This window comes from Dreissena polymorpha, chromosome 13 (assembly GCF_020536995.1).
Source record: "Dreissena polymorpha isolate Duluth1 chromosome 13, UMN_Dpol_1.0, whole genome shotgun sequence".
Taxonomy (NCBI): domain Eukaryota; kingdom Metazoa; phylum Mollusca; class Bivalvia; order Myida; family Dreissenidae; genus Dreissena; species Dreissena polymorpha.
This window is the reverse complement of record NC_068367.1, coordinates 11250400-11266516: the sequence shown is the minus strand read 5'-3', so window position 1 is coordinate 11266516 and position 16117 is coordinate 11250400. Positions and strand designations below refer to the sequence as shown.

The following is a 16117-nucleotide window of genomic DNA, read 5'->3' as shown; positions in this document are numbered from 1 at the left end:
GTTGTGTATGGTCCGCAAATCTGGGCTGTACTCAGTATAGTCTGCAAATATGGGCCGTATGGTCCGCTAATCTGAGCGTACAGTATAGTCTGGGACGTATGGTCTATGGTCTGTATATTCTCTCATTCATAATTTACTGCAAGAACGTTTTGGTCGTGGTACGTATTAGTTATAACTCAAGATTGTATGTATCAACAACCGTGGAGTCTAGAATGGATCCTTTTATTTTGCTATATAGGATACCACTAAAGTTGGCCGTAAAAAGGCGGCCTCACCGCAAAGTAGTCGTATTTCCAAGATGTCTGTCAAGTCTGTCAAAGAATGCTGAAGGTAACGAATTTTTCTCGACGGTCCAGAATGGGGTAAAGATTAAATAAAATTATAAGAGTGAAGCGAATTGTCGTCAATTGAATTGGAACTAAAAACTGTTGCGAAAATTCAGGTAGGCTAAAAATAAATAGTCGTTTAAAAGCTGATGAATCTTTCTATTATAAATGTTTTCATGTCATTTTAAATACATAATATTGATGAATCAAAGCAACACAAATTGGTTATAAAATGTAATAAATTAAAGATTAAGGCACAGGGATGCCTTGTGGTCAAAGTTGTTTGCTGAAGGCCTGTATGTTAAAAGGTAAAGCTATGTTTTGCACGGTCACACGCGTACCCCCATTTTGGCATTTGTGAATATATTAAAACAGAGTGACTGAGTCTGCAGTTAATTACTTATAGCCACACAACTTATTTGACATAGTAAATTTAATTATAAATAAGAAACATATTTTATCTATGCAAATTAGAATATATATGGTGGTTACAAGGTAGAAATCCATTTTGTTTGTGGTTAAAAACTTCAAAATAATCGCATTTGTCAAAATGGACGTATACAATTTACATATAGAGCAGTTCATTGTTATTGTTTTGATTTTTGCACATACGCAATGCACTGGTAGGCAAAAGCATGGGTTAAAGTAGCGCAAAACATATGGATAAAGACACTTGTTTAGTAAATGAATCGAAAAGAAGGTCCGAAAAAACAACACCTAAATAATGTTTCAAAAATAATAATAATAATAAATTTATTAATACATTTATTTGCATCTTAAAACAATGCGTCATAAGTATCAAAGTAAAAATTGTCTGAAGACTGAAAGACCGGCAATTTGACACAACAAAGAGCTCTATAATGTATTAGCGGTATTATTAAAGCTTCAATAAATTACAATAATAATACATCTAATTATAAAAAATGATAATTATCAATGGCATGAGTACGCTAGTGTGATAAAAATGAGTGATAGAAAGTGTAAGGGGTGCTTTGAAAATGATGTACTTCAAAGCCCTATTATAAGCGAAGTGCATGACGGTATTTACATGTAATTTTAATTTTGATGGGTTTTGTACAGAGAATGACAGTATTTAGGAAAATTAACATACAGCTGAAAAACACAACTTTACATGATGCGAATTGAACTGTGTATTCATGTATATTGAAAACTTGTTACTAGTAGTATGCGTGACACATATTTAACATTTTAACACACATATATCTATATACATATTGTTTTATTATTTTTTTTTGAAAACATTATTTACCCCCGTTGGTGTTAAGCGTAATTTCTTGTTTTTATGATGTTGTTCGTGCATTGCTGTAACATTAAATCATCATACAGAATCATTCAGAATGACGTGGTTTTAATTAACTGATACCCGCTAAATACGTTAAATGTTTTCTACGTAAATTATATACTCATTAAATACTTTATTTTTTATAAATGAAACGGGCTAATATCTTTACTAATTACAATTTCTGATAATCCATATTGGACATGACTTTTAATTTGTACAATATGTAACATATCTAATTTAAGCAACTGTTAAGTATTTCAGCGGTAAATAATTTAACCAAATGACTGCTTAATACTACCAGAAAGAGAAGACATGGTGGTATCCTCAATTGTGTTGAATGCCCAGACTGTCATCTGCCACCCAGTGTGGTTTACACCATGTTGTTAGTGAAGTCTAGACAATATTTGATAAAAACGCGATAATCGGTTTATGCAGAACTTAAACACAGTATATACAGGGCTCGGCCAGAGGGCGACGTGGGCGACATCTTCGCCTGGGACATAATAATGTCGCCCTTAAATTACATGAAGGAGAAGTTGACTTCGCCTCCTTTTTTACAACATCGACGTTTTTTTCTCTCAACTTTTTCATCTAAAAATTCTATATTTTCACATGTCATAAAGTCACCGATGACGCTTGTTATGTTATCAGTTTATTATCACAGCAAAAGATCGACTGCTGTGAAAGCTTATCCAGGCAACTAGCATACATGGGCATTCACTCCAAACAATAACGGTTTCGATCAAAAGATCATAGCGAGTGTCATTTCGCCGACAGTTTGGATAGTTCTCTGTTCTGCAAGCCCAATTAGTACACGCCTTGTAGGCGGAGTTAAGCGGTACATTAACATGATAGTTAGTAATGAGAACGCGCGCATTGTATATACATATGCAGTAGTTTACCTGAGCGATGAAATGACGTCGTTATAGACATGTATTTACGCAAAAAAAAGTTTACACGCGCAACACATTCCCAACAGTAAATATGAATACGATTTATTCTAGTATGTTCTACTGTTTACTTGTTTCGTGTTTCAAAACTCATAAACACTAATTATCCAGTCGATGTGCAATTCATTTTGTCAGACATTAATTTATAACCATATAAACGAAAACTAACAACCCACCCGTGCAAACTGTAGTGCTAATTTCCATAATTTTATCTACCGTATCCATACGTAAACGACTTTATTTTATATACCGCAACCTTTTTGCGCGTGCTGTAAGTTGTCTAATGATTACGTGATAATTCATTGACCATTCGATAATTACAGGTTTTTGGCAGACGGCACGGTTAAAGAAAGTCGGAAAACTTATTAAAGAAAAACAAAATTGATCAAAGGTCTATTAATTACGTAGATCCACTACTGTAAAAGTCCAGCGAGTTTTGTCCGTTTGTTAATCCACCGATAATTACGAGTAACACCCATCTTATATAAACTGGAATCACAGTTCATTTTTATACTAACAAGTCCTAATACTACACAATAGACATTGAGAAAACACATTTCCTCGATTAGATATAAATTATCCGAGTAGAATAAAATTGCTACGTCATGACTCATGAATGACCTTCGACATTGCAAATGGCAGATGTATTGTAACATTTAACCCGCGTTCAATTCAAAGCTGGCGATTCAAATTACAAGTAATGGTGATTTAATAATGGAGAAAGCATTAACTGGATTTAACAAACATGTACGTGTAATAAGGTTTGTTAAACCAGATAACAACAAGGAATATTTGGATTATTAAATGAAACAGGTAAGGCATTCTCAAGTGTACATTTCGGATATGTATACATTCGGATAAACAGTAATAGATATACTATATGTCCCATGCATTAAGATTGTGTTTTGTTGACTCGTTTTTACCACAATTTGGTGATTTCATGACGCGAAGAATTTCCAATGGTATTGGTACCGGACCTGTTCCCAATTGGGTGAAAAAATCACTAACTAATTATCATGTTATCACTTACTAATTATCATGTACATTATGATGTTAATAGGGTTTGGATTGTCATTGCATAATTAAAGTACTGTTTATTTTTATGACGCACATGGAAATCACAAGTTTTATTTGTATGAATTGATTTATGTGACTTAATATGTAAGGATTTATTGGATTTGAAAATAGTATTTGTTTGTCATTTATGATGATACTTAGGCTTGGTGTAATGAGAGGTATAAAACAAGCGAAAATTTTATTAAACGCCGAACAGAAATCACTTCTCCTTCTAGTGGCCTCATTTCTCCCTAATTTCAGCTCAGGGAGAAGTCACTTCTCCCTCAAGTTTGAACCTAGGCTGAGCCCTGAGTAATACAAAGGCTTACATGATTTTAAGATTGATGCAAACAATGAAATGAAAAATTTGGCATTAAATTTAATTAAATGTTTATTTAATGTGTCAACTCGTTAGTTTTCCCAGACAAATACCATTTTAGTTAATTTTTATATGTTGTTTATTTGGAATTGATCTATTTATTGCTTGTTTTCAATCTATGTTTCAGTAAAGTAGAACAACTTGTTGGCATGTTCAAAAATAAAATCGTGTAAATATGAACGATCATGCTCTATTTCTTCCCATTGATTGTGTCTTTCTTTTGCCTACCAATGTAGTCCGGATGTAAACACGCAGGTGCGGGTGACGTCACACGTGAACTGGTCTATAGAAATCCTACTTTCTTTTTTAAAAGCAGTATCGTTTAAAAATTAATAAATTACTTGCTAACTAGGCTATAGATTTAATGACAATTTTGCACACTTTAAAATTGCATCTATATGTATTGATTAACATGTATTTCATTTCAAGGTTTAAAGCCACACATCTTGAAATGAAAACATGACAGGGGTGGCGAAATCAAATGTCCGAGTTGCCCGAGTCGTACATTTGCTTGTCTGGGCAACTGACTTTTTTCAATTAAGTTGTCCATGGACAACAAGTTTTTTAAAAAGTCGCGTCCAGGTATACAAAAATACATCGTATAAAAGCCGTAATTAAGTTTTACAAAACCGGATGTTGACACGATTACATTGTCAGTGCTATTTGCGGAGCAATCAAGCTAAAATACGTGCACTTTCCTGCGCAGTGATCTCCCTTATTCTATAAGAGACCGGGAGCATGCAGCATTTTCAACATTCGGCCTGACTGTTAGACAGTGTACAGACTGGTTTCTTTATTTTTACAATCAGGCGGAAATAAAAAGTATCAATCTAAGATAATCAAAACACGGTCTACCTTGTTTTTTAAGACAACTTTAATGGTAAAGATGAAACTTTTTTCTTAATCTTCAACAACGGAGCAGAAACCCTAAGCTTTGAGCAGCCCACCTCCCAAAAAAACTAAGAAAGATTATGATAAAAAATATAAACTAAGTAAACGCACCAGAACTTTTCAAGAAACTTGGCTAACAGATTTTCAATGGTTACCAGTTTATATAATCAAATTGCTACCAGTAGCGGAGCCTCAGTCTGATGAGGTCCACATATTGGACTTGTTTAATTTGTTAAGATTACAATGTACTTATGTTCAGCACATGTTTTAATAACACTAGCTTCGCAGGATTTAAAGTTTGACAAAGTCTTTATATTGTTTATAATATACTGCTATAATGAATGTACCATTGAAATACAATTATAAACAAAACAAGCAAATCGCACTCATTTTGATTTATTCATTATTTAACATTAATCAATAAATGCGTTTATAATTTATATAAACATTAACGGACAAGTGTAGTTCAGCAACGGACAAGTTAAATTTCCTAAATGGTTGTCCGTGGACAAGTATAGTTTTTTGAGATTTCGCCACCCCTGGACATGGCATAGTAAATTTAAGTATAAATAAGAAACATATTTTATCTATGCCAATTAGAATATATCTGGTGGTAACAAGGTAGAAATCCGTCTCTTTTGCGCTTTGAAACTTAACAATAATCGCGTTTGTCGAAAATGGACGTATACGTCTAGAAATCCTACTTTCGGTTTTAAAAGCGGTACCGGTTGAAAAATAATAAATTACTTGTTAACTAGGCTATAGATTTAATTTTATCTATCTCAATAAGAATATATCTATATGTTACAAAGTAGAAATCCGTCTTTTTTGCGCTTTAAAACTTAAAAATAATCGTGTTTGACGAAACGGACGTACACGTAAAGAAATTATACTTTCGGTTTTAAAATTAAACAGAATAAAAATTTACTTGCTAACTAGGCTATAGATTGAAGGACAATTTTGCACACTTTTAAATTGCATTAATATGTATTGATCAACACATGCTTAATTTCAAGGTGTGTGGCTTTAAATGAAATCATACTTCAGTAGGGTGATAAGAAAAAAACAGTATCTTGGTGACCGCTTTCAGTCAATATTCCAGTGACTTGTGGAAGATGTGTTGTTAACACCAAAAATTTGGAATTTTAGAGTTAAAAAAATAGATTAATATGAACTGTTATCAGATAAGGTATCATAGTTAAAGGGGCCTTTTCACAGATTTTGGCATTTTTTTAACTTATTCATTAAATGCTTTATATTGATAAATGTAAACATTGGATCATAAAAGCTCCAGTAAAAAATCAAGAAAAAAATTTAAAAAAGGAAAAGAACATTGCCCGGAGCAGGTTTGGAACCAGTGACCCCTGGAGTCCTGCCAGAGTCTTGAAGTAAAAACGCTTTAGCCTACTGAGCTATTCCGCCGAGTACACAATCTTAATGTATTTTATACCTTATATAAGCAATCTTCGTAGTTTCACAAAATTTAACGACAAAAACAGAACTCTCCAAATTATTCAATCGTTTCGCGTTGCAACGCTTTATAATTTTTAGGTTTTAAAATCGTCAAAAGATGCATATAATGGCTATATTAGAGCATGGTTAATGTTCAGTATTACTGTTTCCTCACAAATATCATAACTAAAACGAAAACTTACGAATCTGAAACAACTTTTTTCAATTTTGTCAATTTACCAAAGCGTGAAAAGATCCCTTTAATTCGGCCCAAAATGTATACATTGGCAGTAGGTCTACTAGCCTTAAATCTACAAGTATTTTCCCTGTATTGAATTGATCTATTCAGTTAATAATACTGTTACTGCAGATTCATGAACTCTGAAAAAAACAAATACTAATTTAAAACCACCTGTGGAACTCAGAGTGGAACTCAGATGTACTGAAATTTAATTAAATAATCAAATATATAAATTGTTGTGATAGGCAGCATGTGCATATCATTTATTATAACTTTTGGTAATCTAACATTAATTTATGAATTTGAAAATAAGTTAAAAGACAAGAGACTGCAAAGATAAGTTAATTGCAATTAATGACTTGTACATTATTCTTGATAAATAGATTAATCATCATCTGGAGTAGTTTAAGAAATACTGTTAATGATCCATTATGAGATATTGTGAATGGTAATTTTCTGTGGTGGTGTGTTAAAATCTTTAACTGAAATAACTGATATCATTTTCTTCTGAAACACTAAGAGATCCATGATAAAACTTTCATGGAATGTTCCGTGCTCAGGTGTTGAACTGTTCTTTTTTCAAAGCGAAAGCATTGCATATCATTCATTAGTTTGTTAGCAAGTCAACCAGAGTGATAACAGCAAAAAATCGTCTCTGAAACAATGTGACTTATAGCTTATATATTTAGCTTAAAACATCATCTTGTTATCCACAGTGGTGTCTGTAAATGTTATTTTAATCATATACATGTATTATCTGACCTGAAACAACGTTGGTGCTCAGAAATCTTAATTAGCAGCCAATTGTTTTGATTTTAACCAAAATAAACAAACAGTGACAATTGAAAACATTTTCAATGAAACCACAAGGCCAAGAGATGTAGATTAATAAGCAGTATCATGTTTAATTAAAATATCCTTCAAAATTGCTCCACACTTTCATGTATGTTGAACAGGTTTGAACAGATTTGACCTTTCCATTGTATTTTATTCATGTGACACCATGTATGTTGAAGAGCCCCTTTGTTTGTTTGTTTTTTAAAGTGATGCAACTTAGTAATGGATTTTCTGGTTTTAAATTGCAGATTGTTGAGCAAGGCGTTCATGCCAGAAGGTTTACATCCAATATTGCCCAGGGGGACAGTAATTAGAACAATTTCTTTAAGTTTGTGTGGACACAGAGGCTTGAATGTAGAAATCAAAAAGTGGACATGCGTATAAAATATCGCCAACAGACCATGGACGGATAAAGAGAAAAATCTACTATTGTGATTGAAAGTTGAAAATAAACAGCAAATAAACTTCAAATAGAAATTTAAACATACAAGATGTAGGACCTTGGCCATGCCTCAACAACATCAGGAACAAGAAGTCAAACATGCAATATTAATTCACATGCTTGTAGCTAATAGCACATGAGCATTAGCAAGTGAAGGAGAGAAACAATAACTAATGACCATAAAATTCTATATTGATACTTATCAAAATTGGATCCATTCTAAACAACTTCAAGAGTCTAGCCAGCTCTATTGATACTTAAAAATTGGATCCATTCTGGAAATTGTAAGAGTCTAGCCAGCTCTATTGATACTAACCAAAATTGGATCCATTCTGGAGAATTTCAAGTGTTTAGCCAGCTCTATTGATATTGACCAAAACTCGATCCATTCTGGACATTTGCAAGAGTGTATCCAGTCCTGTTGAAATTGACTGAGTTTTGATCCATTCTGGACATTTTCAAGAGTGAAGCCAGCTCTATTGTTACTTACTAAAATTGGATCAATTGTGGACACTTTCAAGACTCTAGCTAGCTCTATTGATACTTACCAAAATTTGATCCATTCGGGACAATTTTAAGAGTCAAGCCAGCTGTATTGGTTCTCACCAAAATTGGATCCATTCTTGACAACTTCAAGACTCTAACTAGCTCTCTTGATACTTACCAAAATTTGATCTATTCTATACAAATTCAAGAGTCTAGCCAGCTCTATTGATACTTACCAAAATTGGATCCATTCTGGACAATTTCAAGAGTCTAGCAAGCTCTATTGATACTTACCGAAAATGGATCCATTCTAGACAATTTCAAGAGTCAAGCCAGCTCTCTTGATACTTACCAAAATTGGATCCATTCTGGACAATTTCAAGAGTCTAGCCAGCTCTATTGATAATTACCAAAATTGGATCCATTCTTAACAATTTCAAGAGTCTAGCCAGCTCTATTGATACTTACCAAAATTGGATCCATTTTGGACAATTTCAAGAGTCTAGCCAGCTCTATTGATACTGACCAAAATTGGATCCATTCTGGACAATTTCAAGAGTATAGCCAGATCTATTGATACTTACCGAATTTGGATCCATTCTATACGATTTCAAGAGTCTAGCCAGCTCTATTGATACTTTCCAAAATTGGATCCATTCTGGACAATTTCAAGAGTCTAGCCAGCTCTATTGATACTGACCAAAACTGGATAAATTCTGGAAATTTGCAAGAGTGTATCCAGTCCTGTTGAAATTGACCGAATTTGGATCCATTCTGGACATTTTCAAGAGTGTACCCAGCACTATTGTTACTTGCCAAAATTGGATCCATTCTATACAATTTCAAGAGTCTAGCGTGCACTATTGATACTTAACAAAATTGGATCCAATCTGGACATTTTCAAGTGTTTAGTCAGCCTTGTTGATACTGACCGAATTCGGATTCATTCTGTAAATTGTCAAAATATTTTTGATTGATCATATAATGTCCCTGGGATGAAAATAAGCCACACCTTTTTGCTTTTTATTAAAGGGGCCGTTTCAAGTTTTGGTAAATTGTCAAAATTGTTTCAGATTTTTATGTCCCCCACCACTACAGTGGTTTATAAAATTATAAATCGTTGCAATGCAAAACGATTGAATAATATGGAAAGTTCTGTTGTCGTTGTTATATTTTGTGAAACTACGAGAATTGCTTATATAAAGTATAAAATACCGTCCACATTGTATGACCACAAATGACCGAGTGGTCAAAGCAGTAGACTTTTACTCCAGTACTCCAGTTGTCAGAGGTTCTATCCCTGTTGAGGGTTCAACCAAGATTTGATTTTCAATTTGTGTCTAGTTATACACTGGGGACCATGGCGTTTTCCTTATATGCATGTTATAAAAATTATTATTATCCTAGACCTAAACAACAAAGATAAGGAGCCTGCAATTGAGGTTGCATCTGAATATTGTATGGTATTTGTTTGAACGACACAGGCCCTCTGGGACCTATTTAAAAAAAACATTATTGATCCATTTTTCATCTTTAACAACTTTTATAATTTTTCTCAGTACATACTCCGGTTTGACTTGAAACATACAAACTAGTGAAAATAATAAGTACTGCCATAATTACCATGGAAATGTGTTGTTGTTTTTTGGTTAAAGGCCAATGTGCAGACTTACTACTAAATGATGAAACAATGATGTAATGTTACTGTTTTAAATTTTAGAAAGTATGTGTTTTGATATTCTTAGCATTTTTATTTATTTTTCATGTAAAATATACACTTTTGAAAAATGGTGTTTTATAACTGTTAAGTTAAATACACAGGTATTTCAGTTTGGTTATGTAGCGGGGTTTGTGTATTGACACAAGGGGTTATAGTTGCCAACTTTTATTAAGCCCCCCTTTGAAGAAGAGGGGGTATATTGTTTTGCACATGTCGGTCCGTCAGTTCGTCCACCAGATGGTTTCCGGATGAGAACGCTTAGGCCTAGGATCATGAAACTTCATAGGAACATTGATCATGACTGGCAGATGACCCATATTGATTTTCAGGTCACTAAGTCAAAGGTCATGGGCACAGTGACTCGAAATAGTAAAATGGTTTTCGGATGATAACTCAAGAATGCTTACACCTAGGATCATGAAACTTCATATGTACATTGATCATGACTGGCAAATGACCCTTTCGATTTTCAGGTCACTCGGTCAAAGGTCAAGGTCACAGTGACTTGAAACAGTAAAATGGTTTCCGGATGATAACTCAAGAATGCTTACGCCTAGTTTTAATTATATAATTGATAATGGTATGAAATATAATAACATAAAGTATTATAAGTATTATCATAAATTATAAATCAGATAATTGATAAATACAATATCATTCAAATAATATAATGATTTCAATTTTAACAAGTATACAAGTAAATACACTTAAAATAATAAAATGACTCACCAGTAACCATATGAAGAAAGAAACTTAAGATAGTAGGTTTAAGCAAATGAAAAATGCTTGTACCTCTTGCAAGGTTTAGTAACGAAATGAATCAAATGTTTCAGATATATAAAACCATAAATATGTATCAGAAATCAGCTCACCTAAAAAGCATTCTCCATTATTAATATACGGTAGCTCACTCATTCATCACACTGAATCTCTCTTGATTGGATAAGTAGTTATAATTATTTATAAAACTGGTGTTTTGTTTTGTTTTCATTGTGTTTCCTTTTTGCTTTTTGCTTTCTCTGAGAAATTTGCATCTTGATTTTTTAGCTCATCTATTTTTTGAAAAAAAAATATGAGCTATTGTCATCACCTTGGCGTCGGCGTCGGCGTCCGGTTAAGTTTTGCGTTTAGGTCCACTTTTCTCAGAAAGTATCAATGCTATTGCATTCAAACTTGGTACACTTACTTACTATCATGAGGGGACTGGGCAGGCAAAGTTAGATAACTCTGGCGTGCATTTTGACTGAATTATGTGCCCTTTTTATACTTAGAAAATTGAAAATTTTGGTTAAGTTTTGCGTTTAGGTCCACTTTTTTCAGAAAGTATCAATGCTATTGCATTCAAACTTGGTACACTTACTTACTATCATGAGGGGACTGGGCGGGCAAAGTTAGATAACTCTGGCGTGCATTTTGACAGAATTATGTGCCCTTTTTATACTTAGAAAATTGAAAATTTTGGTTAAGTTTTGTGTTTAGGTCCATTTTATTCCTTAAGTATCAAAGCTATTGCTTTCATACTTGAAACACTTACTAACTATCATAAGGGGACTGTGCAGGCAAAGTAATGTAACTCTGACCTGCATTTTGACAGAATTATGTGCCCTTTTTATACTTAGAAAATTGAAAATTTGGTTATGTTTTGTGTTTAGGTCCACTTTATTCCTACAGTATCAAAGCTATTGCTTTCATACTTGGAACACTCGCAAACTATCATAAGGGTACAGTAAAAGAACAAGTTGCATAACTCTGGATGTCATTTTTACGGAATTATGGCCCTTTTTTGACTTAGTAACTTTGAATATATGGTTAAATTTTGTGTTTCGATCCACTTTACTTCTTAAGTATCAAGGCTATTGCTTTCAAACTTCAAATACTTTCATGCTATCATGAGGTTACTGTACCTTGCAAGTTGAATTTTACCTTGACCTTTGAATGACCTTGACTCTCAAGGTCAAATTATTAAATTTTGCTAAAATTGCCATTACTTCTTTATTTATGATTAGATTTGATTGATACTTTGACAAAACTACTCTTACCTGACATACCACAATAGACTCCACCCAAACCATCGCCAGTGCCCCCCCCCCCTTCCCCCCCCGAATCCCCCCCCTATTTTTTTTTTTTTTTTTTTTTTTTAAGATCATCTCACAAATGACCACCACACCCTCACACTAGACCCATTTTATGTTTGAAATACCGTCCAACCATCGCACCCAAGAATCCCCCCACCCCCCCTCCCCCCACTCCCCACCCGAATCCCCCCTCCCTAATTTTTTTTTTTTTTTTAAGATCATCTCACAAATTACCACCTCACCCTCACACTATACCCCCCCCACCTCACCCCCCCATTTTTTTTAAACGGTTAAAAAACACAAATATTTATTTTTATTATTTTATGTTTGAAATACCGTCCAACCATCGCACCCAAGAATCCCCACCCCGCCCCCCCCACCCCCCCCAACCCCCCCCACCCCCCAAATTTTTGTTTTTCCTTTTTTTCGCATTTTTGGAAGATAATGTAATAAATGTCCACACCCCCACACAATGCACCCTTCTACACTCCACCCCTCTCTCCTTTGTGATTGAAAATGAGAGTCCCTTCAACTTTAAAAAGAAAATAGATTAGCGGTCTGCACCCGCAAGGCGGTGCTCTTGTTTCATTTGCTTTATTAGGTTTGCATTCTGATGCTTTTTTTGCTTTTGCTTTCTTTGAGCTTAACAGTATGTATATATAATACTAGTGACACTACAACAGTTTGCTGTTGTTGTCTTATTTCGTTCATTTCATTTGATATCTTGTTGAAGAACTTGTAGTACTGTATGTATGTAGCATTAATCAATGCTTCTTTGCTCATCATTTGCCTTTGAAGCTCTGAAATAGTGCTAGTTACACATGCGGGATAATCATTTCAGCATTAGTATTGTATTATCTTGCTTTTATAATTATTTTTTATTCATCAGTGTTGTATTGTGTTGCTTATATTGTATGAAATTTGCTGATCATTTTCCTTCAAATCTGGTTTGAGGTGATAATTTCCTTTAAGCCCTTTTTTATGTCCCCCACTATAGTAGTGGGGGACATATTGTTTTTGCCCTGTCTGTCTGTTGGTCCGTTGGTCTGTCTGTCTGTTTGCGCCAACTTTAACATTTTGCAATAACTTTTGCTATATTGAAGATAGCAACTTCATATTTGGCATGCATATGTATCTCATGAAGCTGCACATTTTGAGTGGTGAAAGGACAAGGTCAAGGTCATCCTTCAAGGTCAGAGGTCAAATATATGTGGCCAAAATCGCTAATTTTATGAATACTTTTGCAATATTGAAGATAGCAACTTGATATTTGGCATGCATGTGTATCTGTTGGAGCTGCAGATTTTGAGTGGTGAAAGCTCAAGGTCAAGGTCATCCTTCAAGGTCAGAGGTCAAATATATGTGGCCCAAATCGCTTATTTTATAAATACTTTTGCAATATTGATAGCAACTTGATATTTGGCATGCATGTGCATCTCATGGATCTGCACATTTTGAGTGGTGAAAGGTCAAGGTCAAGGTCATCCTTCAAGGTCAGAGGTCAAATATATGTGGCCCAAATCGCTTATTTTATGAATTCTTTTGCAATATTGAACATAGCAACTTGATATTTGGCATGCATGTGTATCTCATGGAGCTGCACATTTTGAGTGGTGAAAGGTCAATGTCAAGGTCATCCTTCACAAGGTCAAGGTCATCCTTCAAGGTCAAACATCATATAGGGGGACATTGTGTTTCACAAACGCATCTTGTATTTTGTGGCACTATTGTGTTCTATTTTCTCTGTAAGCATTTTTACACCATTTCTTTTTATGGTACCTTAGGCCCCTTCCTTGTGTCAACATCAACAATCTTTTAAACAGCTCTTAATTTTGAATGTATAGTACTGATATTATATTTCTGCTTACATTTGAATAATGTCAAATAGGAATACTGCTTTAATTGTGTTTTTATTGTGCTTTATTAGAATAACTATTTCTTATGTATGCCATGTATTATTGATGTGTTGCAATTTGCTCCTGCTTGTTAGTTTGGTAAACAGCTATACATAGTGTTTGTTATATACATGTTATTTCATACTGACAATAAATTCGTTTTGATGTGATTTGATTAAGGATTAGTGTTTGTGAATACCCTGTTACATACTCCCTCTGTAGAGAAAAATTGCTCCTGAGATTTAATTTCTTTTGTATACCCTAAACACAACAATTTAAATAAATTAATATATTCTTACTAGAATACTTCACTTTTACCTATACCAGCAATTTAAAATTACTGCGTACACTTTCCACCATAGTTGATAATGTTTACAAGGACTGGAGTGTTAAAGTGAGTGGAAAAATTAGTAAGATCATGACCTACAGCTGTATATATGCCTGAAAACAGCTGTTCAATCTGCTAAGGGTTTACCTATAAGTAAGATGTAAACAGATCTTAGAATCATGTACAGGAAAATTTAGCACAGTTATTCAACTTAGAAGTTTAAAATTAACTACACACCATAATTGCAATACAAATTTATATATTTAAATAATAAAATAACGAAAAAAAACAGCCTTTATTTAATAATTAAGATAAATATCACTATATACGGTTCTGATTATTTGAAAGTTATTTACAAACCTCTCTGTATCAGATAGTATTAATATTTAATACTAGTGATTAACAGGGTAAAAAATTATACACAAGAGGAACATACACAAAATAATATTCATCAGGTTTACATGAAACTCATTGTCAATATGGAAAATATAAAGCTATATTGGAGCAAATCTTGGCAGATGGAGTTTAATGTTAAAAAATGCGCCATCATGAATATCTCCAACTCCACTAAGAAAAGACTACAACTATACTATGAATAACGAAACCCTCGAAAATCTTTAACATCACCCTTACTTAGGAGTCGATCTTTGTGATAATCTGAAATTAAACACTCGTATCGATAACGCAACCAAGAAAGCTTCACAAACTCTGGGATTCATCAAACGCAACTTGAATAAATGCCCACAACCAGTAAAAGAAATGGCATTTGAATACATTTTAATAATATAAAACGGATACCCAACAAAATCTAACAATAGACACATGCTACAGATAACACAGTCGACAATACATAGAGACTCATGTTGCTCCAGTATGATTGCTTGCCCATTGATATTGGATAATATTTATTTTGAAATTTCATACCGGCTGGTAAGAAGTTTCAGTTTGGGTAAAGTGGCTCGGAAATCGCCCATTATCAACAGTATTAGTTTAATTAATCGCAGTCACGACCATGGAACAAATAGTGGTTGAAACGCTATTACTGTTGACCGTATTAATCAAAAATGGAAATAATGGATCGAACATCATTTCGTAAAATCAGGATTTGAATGTCATCCTAGCAATCAGTAGGGCGTTTCCGCCAAAACGGCTCAAAAGCTGAACCCAGTTCATGCTTTATTGTATTCAAATTAATTATGATTATGTTAAGCAATTAGGTAGTTTATTTACTTTAAACATTATCATCACATTTCAGCCAAATTAAACAAAAAAGGAAAATAGCCATTTAATTTCCACTCAAATAACTATTCAAAAACACATATTTTTGTTGAAAGATGTTACATCCTATAAATACTATAAAGCTGCAGAGTAAATACACACATATATATAAGCCCTGTGATGGGCTTATCAGCGCAGTGTATTGCTGAAATCGTCTAGAATGGATCCAAATTCGGTAAGTATCAATAGAGCTGGCTATACGTTTGAAATCGTCTAGAATGGATCCCATTTTGGTAAGTATCAATGGAGCTGGCTAACTCTTGAAAACGTCTAGAATGGATTCAATTTTAGTAAGTATCAATAGAGCTAGCTAGACTCTTGTAATCGTCTAGAATGGATCAAATTTTCGTAAGAAGCAATAGAGCTGGCTATACTCTTGAAATTGTCTAGAATGGATCCAATTTTGGTAAGTATCAATAGAGCTGGCTAGACTCTTGAAATTGTCTAGAATGGATTCC

At 33.8% G+C, this 16117-nt stretch overlaps 1 long non-coding RNA gene across 1 annotated transcript; it reads left to right on the top strand.

Annotated features, from left to right (window-relative positions):
* The first annotated feature begins 219 nt into the window (after positions 1–219).
* LOC127856103 (uncharacterized) lies at positions 220–9519 on the top strand. Its single transcript, XR_008037854.1, has 2 exons — positions 220–330; positions 7684–9519. It is a non-coding gene; the product is annotated as an uncharacterized LOC127856103 (long non-coding RNA).
* The last annotated feature ends 6598 nt before the right edge of the window (positions 9520–16117 follow it).